Source organism: Pseudophryne corroboree, chromosome 9 (genome assembly GCF_028390025.1).
Source record: "Pseudophryne corroboree isolate aPseCor3 chromosome 9, aPseCor3.hap2, whole genome shotgun sequence".
Classification (NCBI taxonomy): domain Eukaryota; kingdom Metazoa; phylum Chordata; class Amphibia; order Anura; family Myobatrachidae; genus Pseudophryne; species Pseudophryne corroboree.
In genome coordinates this window covers 84,270,001-84,282,949 of record NC_086452.1, presented here as the reverse complement: position 1 = coordinate 84,282,949, position 12,949 = coordinate 84,270,001, and the positions used below count along the sequence as shown (strand labels likewise).

The 12,949-nt window shown below is 52.9% G+C and overlaps 1 protein-coding gene across 1 annotated transcript in view; it reads right to left on the bottom strand.

Annotated features, from left to right (window-relative positions):
• AGBL4 (AGBL carboxypeptidase 4) overlaps positions 1 to 12,949 on the bottom strand; it is a 669,979-nt gene that overhangs the window by 516,838 nt on the left and 140,192 nt on the right. The gene's annotated exons all lie outside the window — the stretch shown is intronic.

Below are 12,949 nucleotides of genomic sequence, written 5' to 3'. Positions count from 1 at the left end.
TGTGATGGGTCGGAATGACCCACAATTACTGTATGTGCTGTCGCAGGTAGTGTAATCAGTGCCGTAGAGAAGTTCTCCCAAGTGGGTAGGGGAGCGTGGATACTATATCACTGCACTACCTCCCCACATTACATTACTGTGCTACTTCCCCATACTACATCCCCACACTGCACTACATCCCCATACTATATCACTATGATGGGTTGATATTGGGAGACCGGCATTTGGGATTCCGGAGGTCACCATAACGACCCCATCTCCAGAATGCTGGCAGGGGGGGTAAATGCATCAAAGCCCCTTGTGGGCTTGCTGCGCTCGCCACGAGGTGGGCTGGGTGGCTCGCTGCGCTCTCCCCAGGTTCTATTCACACTCTATGGGTGACGTGGACACCCGTGAATAGGAATAGTCCCTGTTAGTTGGCATGCCGACTGTCGGTGCTGTCCAGCGTCAGTATAGTGACTGGCATTCACATAACTACATCCCCACTATGATACTTATTCACACTACATCACTGCACTACATCCCTACAGTTTATCACTACGCTACCTCCCCACACTACTTCTCCACACTATTTCACTGCACTACCTCTCAGACCTACATTCCCGTACTATACCTGCCTCCCCAGATTACTGTGTTACCTTCCCACACCACCGTACTATACTACTTTCCCACACCACCATACTGCACTACTTTCCCAAACCACCGTATTGTGCTATCTTCCCACACCACCGTATTGCGCTACCTCCCCACACCACATTACTGCGCTACCTCCCCACACCACATTACTGCGCTACCTTCCCACACCACCATACTGCGCTACCTCCCCACATCACATTACTGCTCTACCTTCCCACACCACATTACTGCGCTACCTCCCCACACTCCATTACTGCGCTACCTTCCCGCACCACCATACTGCGCTACGTCCCCACACCACATTACTGCGCTGCCTCCCCACATCACATTACTGCGCTACCTTCCCAAACTCCATTACTGCACTACCTTCCCGCACAACCATACTGCGCTACTTCCCCACATCACATTACTGCGCTACCTTCCCACACCACATTACTGCGCTACCTTCCCACACTCCATTACTGCGCTACCTTCCCACACATTACTGCACTACCTTCCCACACCACCATACTGCGCTACCTTTCCACGCCACCATACTGCGCTACCTTCCCGCACCACCATACTGCGCTACCTTCCCAGACCACCATACTGCACTACCTTCCCACGCCACCATACTGCGCTACCTTCCCGCACCACATTACCGCGCTACCTTACCACACCACAATACTGCGCTACCTTCCCGCACCACCATACTGCGCTACCTCCCCGCAACACATTACTGCGCTACCTTCCCACACATTACTGCGCTACCTTCCCGCACCCCATTACTGCGCTACCTTCCCGCACCACTATACTGCGCTACCTTCCCAGACCACCATACTGCGCTACCTTCCTACGCCACCATACTGCGCTACCTTCCCACACCACATTACTGCGCTACCTCCCCGCAACACATTAGTACGCTACCTTCCCACACATTACTGCGCTACCTTCCCGCACATTACTGCGCTACCTTCCCGCACCACCATACTGCGCTACCTCCCCGCAACACATTACTGCGCTACCTTCCCACACATTACTGCGCTACCTTCCCGCACCACATTACTGCGCTACCTTCTCGCACCACCATACTGCGCTACCTTCCCAGACCACCATACTGCGTTACCTTCCCACGCCACCATACTGCGCTACCTTCCCGCACCACATTACTGCGCTACCTCCCCGCAACACATTACTGCGCTACCTTCCCACACATTACTGCGCTACCTTCCCGCACCACATTACTGCGCTACCTTCCCAGACCACCATACTGCGCTACCTTCCCATGCCACCATACTGCGCTACCTTCCCACACCACATTACCGTGCTACCTTACCACACCACAATACTGCGCTACCTTCCCGCACCACCATACTGCGCTACCTCCCCGCAACACATTACTGCGCTACCTTCCCACACATTACTGCGCTACCTTCCCGCACCCCATTACTGCGCTACCTTCCCGCACCACTATACTGCGTTACCTTCCCAGACCACCATACTGCGCTACCTTCCCACGCCACCATACTGCGCTACCTTCCCACACCACATTACTGCGCTACCTTCCCGCACCACCATACTGCGCTACCTCCCCGCACCACATTACTGCGCTACCTTCCCGCACCACATTACTGCACTACCTTCCCACACCACCATACTGCGCTACCTCCCCACACCACATTACTGCGCTACCTTCCCACACCACCATACAGCGCTACCTCCCCACGTCACATTACTGCGCTACCTTCCCACACCACATTACTGCGCTACCTCCCCACACTCCATTACTGCGCTACCTTCCCGCACCACCATACTGCGCTACCTCCCCACACCACATTACTGCGCTACCTCCCCACATCACATTACTGCGCTACCTTCCCAAACTCCATTACTGCGCTACCTTCCCGCACAACCATACTGCGCTACTTCCCCACATCACATTACTGCGCTACCTTCCCACACCACATTACTGCGCTACCTTCCCACACCACATTACTGCGCTACCTTCCCACACTCCATTACTGCGCTACCTTCCCACACATTACTGCACTACCTTCCCACACCACCATACTGCGCTACCTTTCCACGCCACCATACTGCGCTACCTTCCCGCACCACCATACTGCGCTACCTTCCCAGACCACCATACTGCGCTACCTTCCCACGCCACCATACTGCGCTACCTTCCCGCACCACATTACCGCGCTACCTTACCACACCACAATACTGCGCTACCTTCCCGCACCACCATACTGCGCTACCTCCCCGCACCACATTACTGCGCTACCTTCCCACACATTACTACGCTACCTTCCCGCACCCCATTACTGCGCTACCTTCCCGCACCACTATACTGCGCTACCTTCCCAGGCCACCATACTGCGCTACCTTCCCACGCCACCATACTGCACTACCTTCCCACACCACATTACTGCGCTACCTCCCCGCAACACATTACTGCGCTACCTTCCCACACATTACTGCGCTACCTTCCCGCACATTACTGCGCTACCTTCCCGCACCACCATACTGCGCTACCTCCCCGCAACACATTACTGCGCTACCTTCCCACACATTACTGCGCTACCTTCCCGCACCACATTACTGCGCTACCTTCCCGCACCACCATACTGCGCTACCTTCCCAGACCACCATACTGCGTTACCTTCCCACGCCACCATACTGCGCTACCTTCCCGCACCTCATTACTGCGCTACCTCCCCGCAACACATTACTGCGCTACCTTCCCACACATTACTGCGCTACCTTCCCGCACCACATTACTGCGCTACCTTTCCAGACCACCATACTGCGCTACCTTCCCATGCCACCATACTGCGCTACCTTCCCGCACCACATTACCGCGCTACCTTACCACACCACAATACTGCGCTACCTTCCCGCACCACCATACTGCGCTACCTCCCCGCAACACATTACTGCGCTACCTTCCCACACATTACTGCGCTACCTTCCCGCACCCCATTACTGCGCTACCTTCCCGCACCACTATACTGCGCTACCTTCCCAGACCACCATACTGCGCTACCTTCCCACGCCACCATACTGCGCTACCTTCCCGCACCACATTACTGCGCTACCTCCCCGCAACACATTACTGCGCTACCTTCCCACACATTACTGCGCTACCTTCCCGCACCACATTACTGCGCTACCTTCCCAGACCACCATACTGCGCTACCTTCCCATGCCACCATACTGCGCTACCTTCCCACACCACATTACCGTGCTACCTTACCACACCACAATACTGCGCTACCTTCCCGCACCACCATACTGCGCTACCTCCCCGCAACACATTACTGCGCTACCTTCCCACACATTACTGCGCTACCTTCCCGCACCCCATTACTGCGCTACCTTCCCGCACCACTATACTGCGTTACCTTCCCAGACCACCAACCACCATACTGCGCTACCTTCCCACGCCACCATACTGCGCTACCTTCCCACACCACATTACTGCGCTACCTTCCCGCACCACCATACTGCGCTACCTCCCCGCACCACATTACTGCGCTACCTTCCCGCACCACATTACTGCACTACCTTCCCACACCACCATACTGCGCTACCTCCCCACACCACATTACTGCGCTACCTTCCCACACCACCATACAGCGCTACCTCCCCACGTCACATTACTGCGCTACCTTCCCACACCACATTACTGCGCTACCTCCCCACACTCCATTACTGCGCTACCTTCCCGCACCACCATACTGCGCTACCTCCCCACACCACATTACTGCGCTACCTCCCCACATCACATTACTGCGCTACCTTCCCAAACTCCATTACTGCGCTACCTTCCCGCACAACCATACTGCGCTACTTCCCCACATCACATTACTGCGCTACCTTCCCACACCACATTACTGCGCTACCTTCCCACACCACATTACTGCGCTACCTTCCCACACTCCATTACTGCGCTACCTTCCCACACATTACTGCACTACCTTCCCACACCACCATACTGCGCTACCTTTCCACGCCACCATACTGCGCTACCTTCCCGCACCACCATACTGCGCTACCTTCCCAGACCACCATACTGCGCTACCTTCCCACGCCACCATACTGCGCTACCTTCCCGCACCACATTACCGCGCTACCTTACCACACCACAATACTGCGCTACCTTCCCGCACCACCATACTGCGCTACCTCCCCGCACCACATTACTGCGCTACCTTCCCACACATTACTACGCTACCTTCCCGCACCCCATTACTGCGCTACCTTCCCGCACCACTATACTGCGCTACCTTCCCAGGCCACCATACTGCGCTACCTTCCCACGCCACCATACTGCACTACCTTCCCACACCACATTACTGCGCTACCTCCCCGCAACACATTACTGCGCTACCTTCCCACACATTACTGCGCTACCTTCCCGCACATTACTGCGCTACCTTCCCGCACCACCATACTGCGCTACCTCCCCGCAACACATTACTGCGCTACCTTCCCACACATTACTGCGCTACCTTCCCGCACCACATTACTGCGCTACCTTCCCGCACCACCATACTGCGCTACCTTCCCAGACCACCATACTGCGTTACCTTCCCACGCCACCATACTGCGCTACCTTCCCGCACCTCATTACTGCGCTACCTCCCCGCAACACATTACTGCGCTACCTTCCCACACATTACTGCGCTACCTTCCCGCACCACATTACTGCGCTACCTTTCCAGACCACCATACTGCGCTACCTTCCCATGCCACCATACTGCGCTACCTTCCCGCACCACATTACCGCGCTACCTTACCACACCACAATACTGCGCTACCTTCCCGCACCACCATACTGCGCTACCTCCCCGCAACACATTACTGCGCTACCTTCCCACACATTACTGCGCTACCTTCCCGCACCCCGTTACTGCGCTACCTTCCCGCACCACTATACTGCGCTACCTTCCCAGACCACCATACTGCGCTACCTTCCCACGCCACCATACTGCGCTACCTTCCCACACCACATTACTGCGCTACCTCCCCGCAACACATTACTGCGCTACCTTCCCACACCACATTACTGTGATCCCTTCCTGCACCACTGTACTGCGCAAGTTTGGTGTGCATGGCACGCCCCTACCCATTAAGCCCGTGTCAGACCACATCCACTATTATGCAGACACTAGTATGCAGCTTCCCTGGGGTCTGCCTGCTCACCCAATATGAAGTCACCTGGCTTCTATTGGCTAGGAGGGGGCTACATCCTGCCTACTTATGGAAGTCCCTACCCCCACTGGTCCAGTGGCGTCTTTCCATACCCCACAGGCAAGCTCAGATGCTTGTGAGCACTGGGTGGCGGAGTAAATAGTACATTATGAAAACAAATACCCTGCAGAATCCCACTCTGCCATATTTACACTGCTCTGGCCGGCTGTGCCGTACTCCCTCTGCCGAGTCTGTCACGGGCCCAGGATATGAGCCCTGCCCTTGTTATGCCTCTGCCTCTAAAGGCCCGTACACACTTGCCGATATATCGGCCGTTCTGTCGCCCGATATATTGGCGCACCGCTGTGTGTGTACGGGCGGTCGGCCGACCACCCGTACACATGCTGCGGCGGCCGGCGGTGATTGACAGCTGAACTGGGCGGGCGTGTACACGCCCGCCTAGTTCATGACAGTACCCGACGGATCGGGCAGTGTGTATGCACAACACACTGCCCGATCCGTCCATAGATATATCTGCAGATCAATTGATCGGCAGATATATCTTCCAGTGTGTACCCACCTTAACAGTGCCTCTGTAGTGCCCACTACTAGATATTGTCACTAGGTACCTCTCTCTGTAGAGCCACAGCAGCCAATGACAGGCAACAGCTGCAGAACACTTCATAAACTTAACAACACTGTTTGGTAGCAATGGAGAAGGAGAGGACTCGGACTGACAGCAGGACTTCTGATGACCGTAAGGGGACACGCTGCTATCTTCCAGGGGGCGGAGCTATTCAGGCTTATGGGCGGAGCTTCGGGCTTCCCAGGGGAAGGGAGGGGTGGATCCAGCCTCAGTGTGGAAGGAGTGGAGCAGCTGGGGACTGAGCTTTAGATAGGATGGGGGCGGGGCTTCAGGCAGTGTGAGAAAGCACAGCTGCATACCGTCCAGGGGGCGGGGCTTATCGCCGTTTTGGGCGGAGCTTATGACATCCCGGGGTCTGACTCTGATCTGCCTTGTTCACTCAGGCAAGTTAAGCAACCCAGGTGAGGGGACCCGCTGTGCACGGCTGCGGGGTGCGGGCAGTTCGGAGGTGATAGGGGGAGATTTGGCCGGGAGGGAGGCATTTCCTGTTGCTGAGTGATCAGTGATGACAGGAGAAAAGTAGTTTCTCCTGTCAACACTGGCTGGCTTCACTGCAGAGATCATGTGGGCCTATTTTCAATGGGGGGCCTGGAGCTGCAGCTCCATCCTCCCCATTGTTAATCCGGCCCTGAGCCTATCCCTGCAAACCTTTCCATATATAACATACAGCGGGCAGAGCTTGACCTGTCGTCCCAGCATTTACAGCACTGATCAGGGCAGCATCAGAGGTGGGACGGGGCAGAGAATGAGGTCGATTATTCTCAGCGCCAGCCTTTTGACAGCATCAATCCGAGGAAGGCTCGCCCGGAGGTGCGGCCTGACAAAGATTAGCAGCGGCAGGCGTGTTTATATATATATAAAAATGGATGTGTGTATTTGTGTATGTATGTTCCAGCATAACTCTGGAATGCCTGAAGCAATTTACACCAAGCTTGGCACACATATGATTTACAATCTGGATAAAAATACTGTGGGGGTACGACACCTCTAGCACCCCTAGGGGTGGGGGTGGGAAGGGGGTGACATGTAAAAATCCATCATTTTCGAGGTCGCGGAGGTGAATAGTGATGGGCGCAATGAAAATAGTCCACAAAACTCGTTACACATATGACTTACAATCTGGAAAAAAATACTGCGGGGGTAAGGCACCGCTAGCACCCCTAGGGGTGGGGTTGGGAAGGGGGTGACATGTAAAAATCCATAGCTTTCGGGGTCGCTGAGATGAGTAGTGACACTCCCGATGCCGATTCAGTCCAATAGATATATAGATAAGAGTGAGACAGAGATACCTACATACAGCTATATATATATATATATATATATATATATATATATGTAAGGCAGGGGAAAAGAACAGGCGCCATATGGTGTAGTATTTAGGAATAAATGGAGTGATATGTATGTGAATATAATATAAGTACCGGATAGATTCTTGAGATTAGGCCTGTATATCAGATAATTCTTTGTGGCTGTTTCCCCACCAGATGAATTCTTGAGATTAAGCCTGTATATCTCAGATACTTCTTTGTGGCTGTTCCCCACTTGCATCAGAAAGCGTGTCTCTCACACACAGATCCTGCAGCCTTCCCAGGCAGTCTGCTATATATTAGCCCAAGTCTGTGATTCTGTGCCTGGCCGTAACACTGGGCGGAGTCACAGCGGTGGGTGGAGTCACAGAGGTCGCCCACCACATGTGCAGCAAGTCTCTGCTCCTGCTGCCTGTCCATCTCACCCCCCCCCCCCCCAACTCTGACTCCCCAGCCACGGCGCCGGCCGAACAACACCTGCTGCTGCTGCTGCCACAGGCATAGACATTAGGAGGGACGGGTGGCGCAGGAGAAGGCTTTCATAGCCATCCCTGCGCCGCGTACACAGACCCGCCGCCTCCTCCGCACACATCCAGCTGTCAGCTCTCCTGCTGTGACAGGAGCCGAGTGCTGCAGTGACATCATCTCCTGCAGCACTCGCCTCCTGCATGCTTGCCTACCTGACCCTCTCCATGAGGGAGAAAATGCTCTGTTCCTGGACTTTCCTGGTAATGTATGATTGCCATCACCTGTGGTGAAACACCTTTCTTATCAATTACCTAGCTCACCACAGGTGATGGCAGTCATACATTACCAGGAAAGTCCAGGAACAGAGCATTTTCTCCCTCATGGAGAGGGTTAGGTAGGCAAGTATGGCCTCCTGTCACAGAGAAGAGCCGGCACACACACACTGCAGTCTCCGGGAGCTGCCAGCATCTACAGGCAAGCTGCAAACACCCCCCGAGTGAGAGAGAATAGACCCGCGAGACCACGCCCCTTTTACATTTGGTCGTGCGACTGGGGGGGGGGGGGAATGTAATAGTACAGACTGCTCTCCCACACCTGGTGACGCCTCTGGATACAATACTATTTCACAGCCTGCAGCAGGCGGCCACAGCCCCAACGGTGAGTCCCTCCGGCCATCCTACCCACTGTATCTATGTCTGCTCGCCACTTTGCACAAGTACACCCACTCCACTACTCCCCCCCCCCCTTTCTTCATCAGCTTCCTCACTGGGGACCCTCCCTACCGCCCGCTTCTCTTTATCCCCTCCCTACCACCCCGCGTATCTCTATGCCCTCCCTACCGCCCCGCGTCTCTCTATCCCCTCCCTACCGCCCTGCGTCTCTCTATCCCCTCCCTACTGGCCCGCGTCTCTGTATCCCCTCCCTACCGCCCCACGTCTCTGTATCCCCTCCTCCCTACACCTCTGTATCCCCACCCTACCACCCCGCTTCTCTCTATCCCCTCCCTACCGCCCGCGTCTCTATCCCCTCCCTACCGCCCCGCGTCTCTCTGTCCCCTCCCTACTGCCCCACGTCTCTATCCCCTCCCTACCGCCCCACGTCTCTCTGTCCCCTCCCTACCGCCCCACGTCTCTGTATCCCCTCCCTACCGCCCCACGTCTCTGTATCCCCTCCTCCCTACTGCTCCGCGTCTCTCTATCCCCTTCCTACCACCCCGCGTCTCTCTATCCCCTCCCTACCGCCCCACGTCTCTGTATCCCCTCCTCCCTACGCCTCTGTATATCCCGACCCTACCGCCCCGCTTCTCTCTATCCCCTCCCTATCGCCCCGCGTCTCTCTATCCCCTCCCTACCGCCCCGCGCCTCTCTGTCCCCTCCCTACCGCCCCACGTCTCTGTATCCCCTCCCTACCGCCCCACGTCTCTGTATCCCCTCCTCCCTACACCTCTGTATCCCCTCCCTACCGCCCGCTTCTCTCTACGCAGCCGCTGCGGGCCACTCCCCGCACGGTCCAGCCACGCCTGCGTTGGCCGGACTGCGCCCACGAAACGGTGGCCAAGCGCCGCTGTTTCGCCCCCTCAATGAGGCAGAGGCGATCGGAACACAGCGATGAGTGGCCATGCGCTGGCACACTACAGTGCCGGCGCATGTGCAGTTCTGACCCGATCGCTACGCTGCGAAAAACTGCAGCGTGCGATCAGGTCAGAATGACCCCTTTAATCTGACTCCGACAGTATTGTGTCTGTTGCTGCAACTCACAGTGAGTCAAATACATAATTAACAGGGTGTGTAGGAGCACTATAATGAATAGCCCCTTAGTATCACGAAGCCTTCCTTTAGTAATGATGGACCCTTGAACGCCAGGTACTGTATCTCTGCTTACAAAGAAGGCAAAAAAAAAAAATTCAAATAACTGTAGACTGAGATTTTAAATTGTGGAGCGGTATAATCCCTCTAACCAGGAAAGACACTGCCCAGTATTCTACATTTAATTCAGCCAGCGAAAGAAATATGATGTTTCAATCAATCAGTGCCTGCTTAATGATTCAAAGACCTAACTTGTCTTGAACACAAGCTCTCTGGGAATATTACAGAGAATCCATCTCCTTTCATAAGCTTAAATAGAACTTTATTTCAAACACTCATGAAAAAAACTTTCGTCCGGTCTCTCTCAAAGCTTAAACAGATGCCCAGAGGGTTCCATATGTTAACTTTTTTGAATGATTTTCATTTAAGTAACAAGAAGCACTTTTCCGGATGTTTAAAAAAGACAAATAAAAGTTCTGTGCATTAATATATACTGTCGAACGGAATTGGTTGCTTCCAGAATTAATGTTCTTTCCATATTCGCAATAATTCCCAGTTCTGCTCACTCATCTTTTTATTCCAGAGGAGTCTGCAGTTATATTTAATGGCCTTCAACAAATGAATATAAAGAAGCAGAAATTGATATTAAATTTGCTGGAGTTTACAGCAGGAAACATAATTAGCGTGCCCCTCCCCTTTATCGTATTCTCAGTGAGTTGTTGGCAAAGTGGGTTTTATGTAACATTAACACAACGGGGTACCAGGAGCGGCAACATCTATGGTATGTTCCTATGTGGCTCTTCTGGGAGGCAGTCACGAGACCACCTGTCGGGATCCCGGTGGTCGCAATGCCAACGCCAGAATCCCAGCAGGCGGTGAAATCTCAACGCCACAGGCTTTTCTCCCTTTATGAGTATCCATGACATAGAGGGAGAATATAACCTGTGGCTAGCGCAGAAAGCCACAGTGCCCGCAGAGTGTCAAGCATAGCGAGCACGCAAGGGGCTTTCTAGCGCTCGCCCTGCTGCCCATATATTGGTGGCTGGGATCCCGCTGTCAGGATCATGACAGCCGGGATCCCGGACATCGGTATATCCTATGTATTCCGATCTTCTAGTGTAGTTGTTCAGCCCTAATTAATATGACATGGGGAAGAAGCAGGCTTCAAATTTAAATTGGCTTCGGGTTCTCTCCAAGTAGAGAGTCTGATATATCCAGATGCTCTCCAGTAGCAAATTATACCAGTGTTTGGAACCTATGTACAGGGCCGTCTTAACAGCAGTGTGGGCCCCTGGGCACAACAATGCACTGGGGCCCCTACCTAACCTCCAGCAGTAGGGGTGGGGGGGCTGTCAGTGGCAGCTTTGATGTCTCGTGGGCAGTAGGGGGTGTTCTATCTTCAATTTAGCATGTAGGACCTGGAGCAGTAATTTCTGCTAATTACTCCTTTACTGCACAGATGGTGGGAAATGGGGCAGGAGGGAGAACACTAAACTGTAGAAGGGGGCATTGGGCTGAATGAAGGGGCCCTGGTACATGACTTTCAGGGTGGTAGGGGGTGTTTAATACGCAGGGGAGGGGTGGATAGTGGCGTGGGCTTAATATTCACCATTTTCCGGTGGGAGGGCAGCTTGCTTGAGTGCAGATATCTCCAGTTCCTGGAAGTAGATTTCTTAGCTTTGAATGGGATGAAAACACTAAAGAGTCCCTCCTTTCAGGAGGTACTGGGGACTTGGGGATCAGAGTTCAGAAGCCAGAGCAATCCACCAACTAAAATATAAAACTGTATACCAGGCGTGCAGAGCTGGAGCAGGGACCAGCTGCTGGAAGGCTGATATATCTGGTTCTGGGCATAGTAGAGACAAGCTGCCAGTGTTCACCAAAAGGGGAGAGTCCCAGCGTTTGGAGTATACCCTCTGAAAAACTATAAGTCAAACAAAATCCGAGATATCTGGCTGGGAAGAGCAATTAACAGGCTTGGATGGGGACCACTGCTTTGAAGTCGGATATCTCTGGTTCCCCTTGCCCGATTTTCAAAAATCTGGTATCCCTGGAAAGAGGGGACTCTCAGCTATCAGCCTAGGGCCCTTATACTCCTGGGGCCCTTGGGCAAGAGCCCACTGAGCCCATACGAAAAGACGGCCCTGCCTATGTACTGTATACTTATATATGCAGAAGAACATTTCTGTGAACAGTTGGTTTGAGTGCTCCCTGTCTGTTTGTAGAGCGTATTCACACTGAGCTGCTACGGAACCAAACATTAATAATTATAAAGGCTGCGGAGCTTGCAGACCTAAACCCATGAAATAAGCACAGTTTGCATATAAAATCTGTGTGATACCTGGTGGACAATGATAGTGTCAGTGTAGGGACTGGCCAGAAGATAAGACTTTGACGTTAGTTGGCCAGCTTGATATATATAAGTGAGTGTGTATATGTATACACAGGTTGAGTATCCCTTATCCAAAATGCTTGGGACCCGAGGTATTTTGGATATCGGATTTTTCCGTATTTTGGAATAATTGCATACCATAATGAGATATCAATGTGATGGGACCTAAATCTAAGCACAGAATGCATTTATGTTTCATATACACCTTATACACACAGCCTGAAGGTAATTTTAGCCAATATTTTTTATAACTTTGTGCATTAAACAAAGTGTGTCTACATTCACACAATTCATTTATGTTTCATATACACCCTATACACACAGCCTGAAGGTCATTTAATACAATATTTTTAATAACTTTGTGTATTAAACAAAGTTTGTGTACATTGAGCCATCAAAAAACAAAGGTTTCACTATCTCACTCTCACTCAAAAAAGTCCGTATTTCGGAATATTCCGTATTTCGGAATATTTGGATATGGGATACTCAACCTGTATATATATATATATATATATAT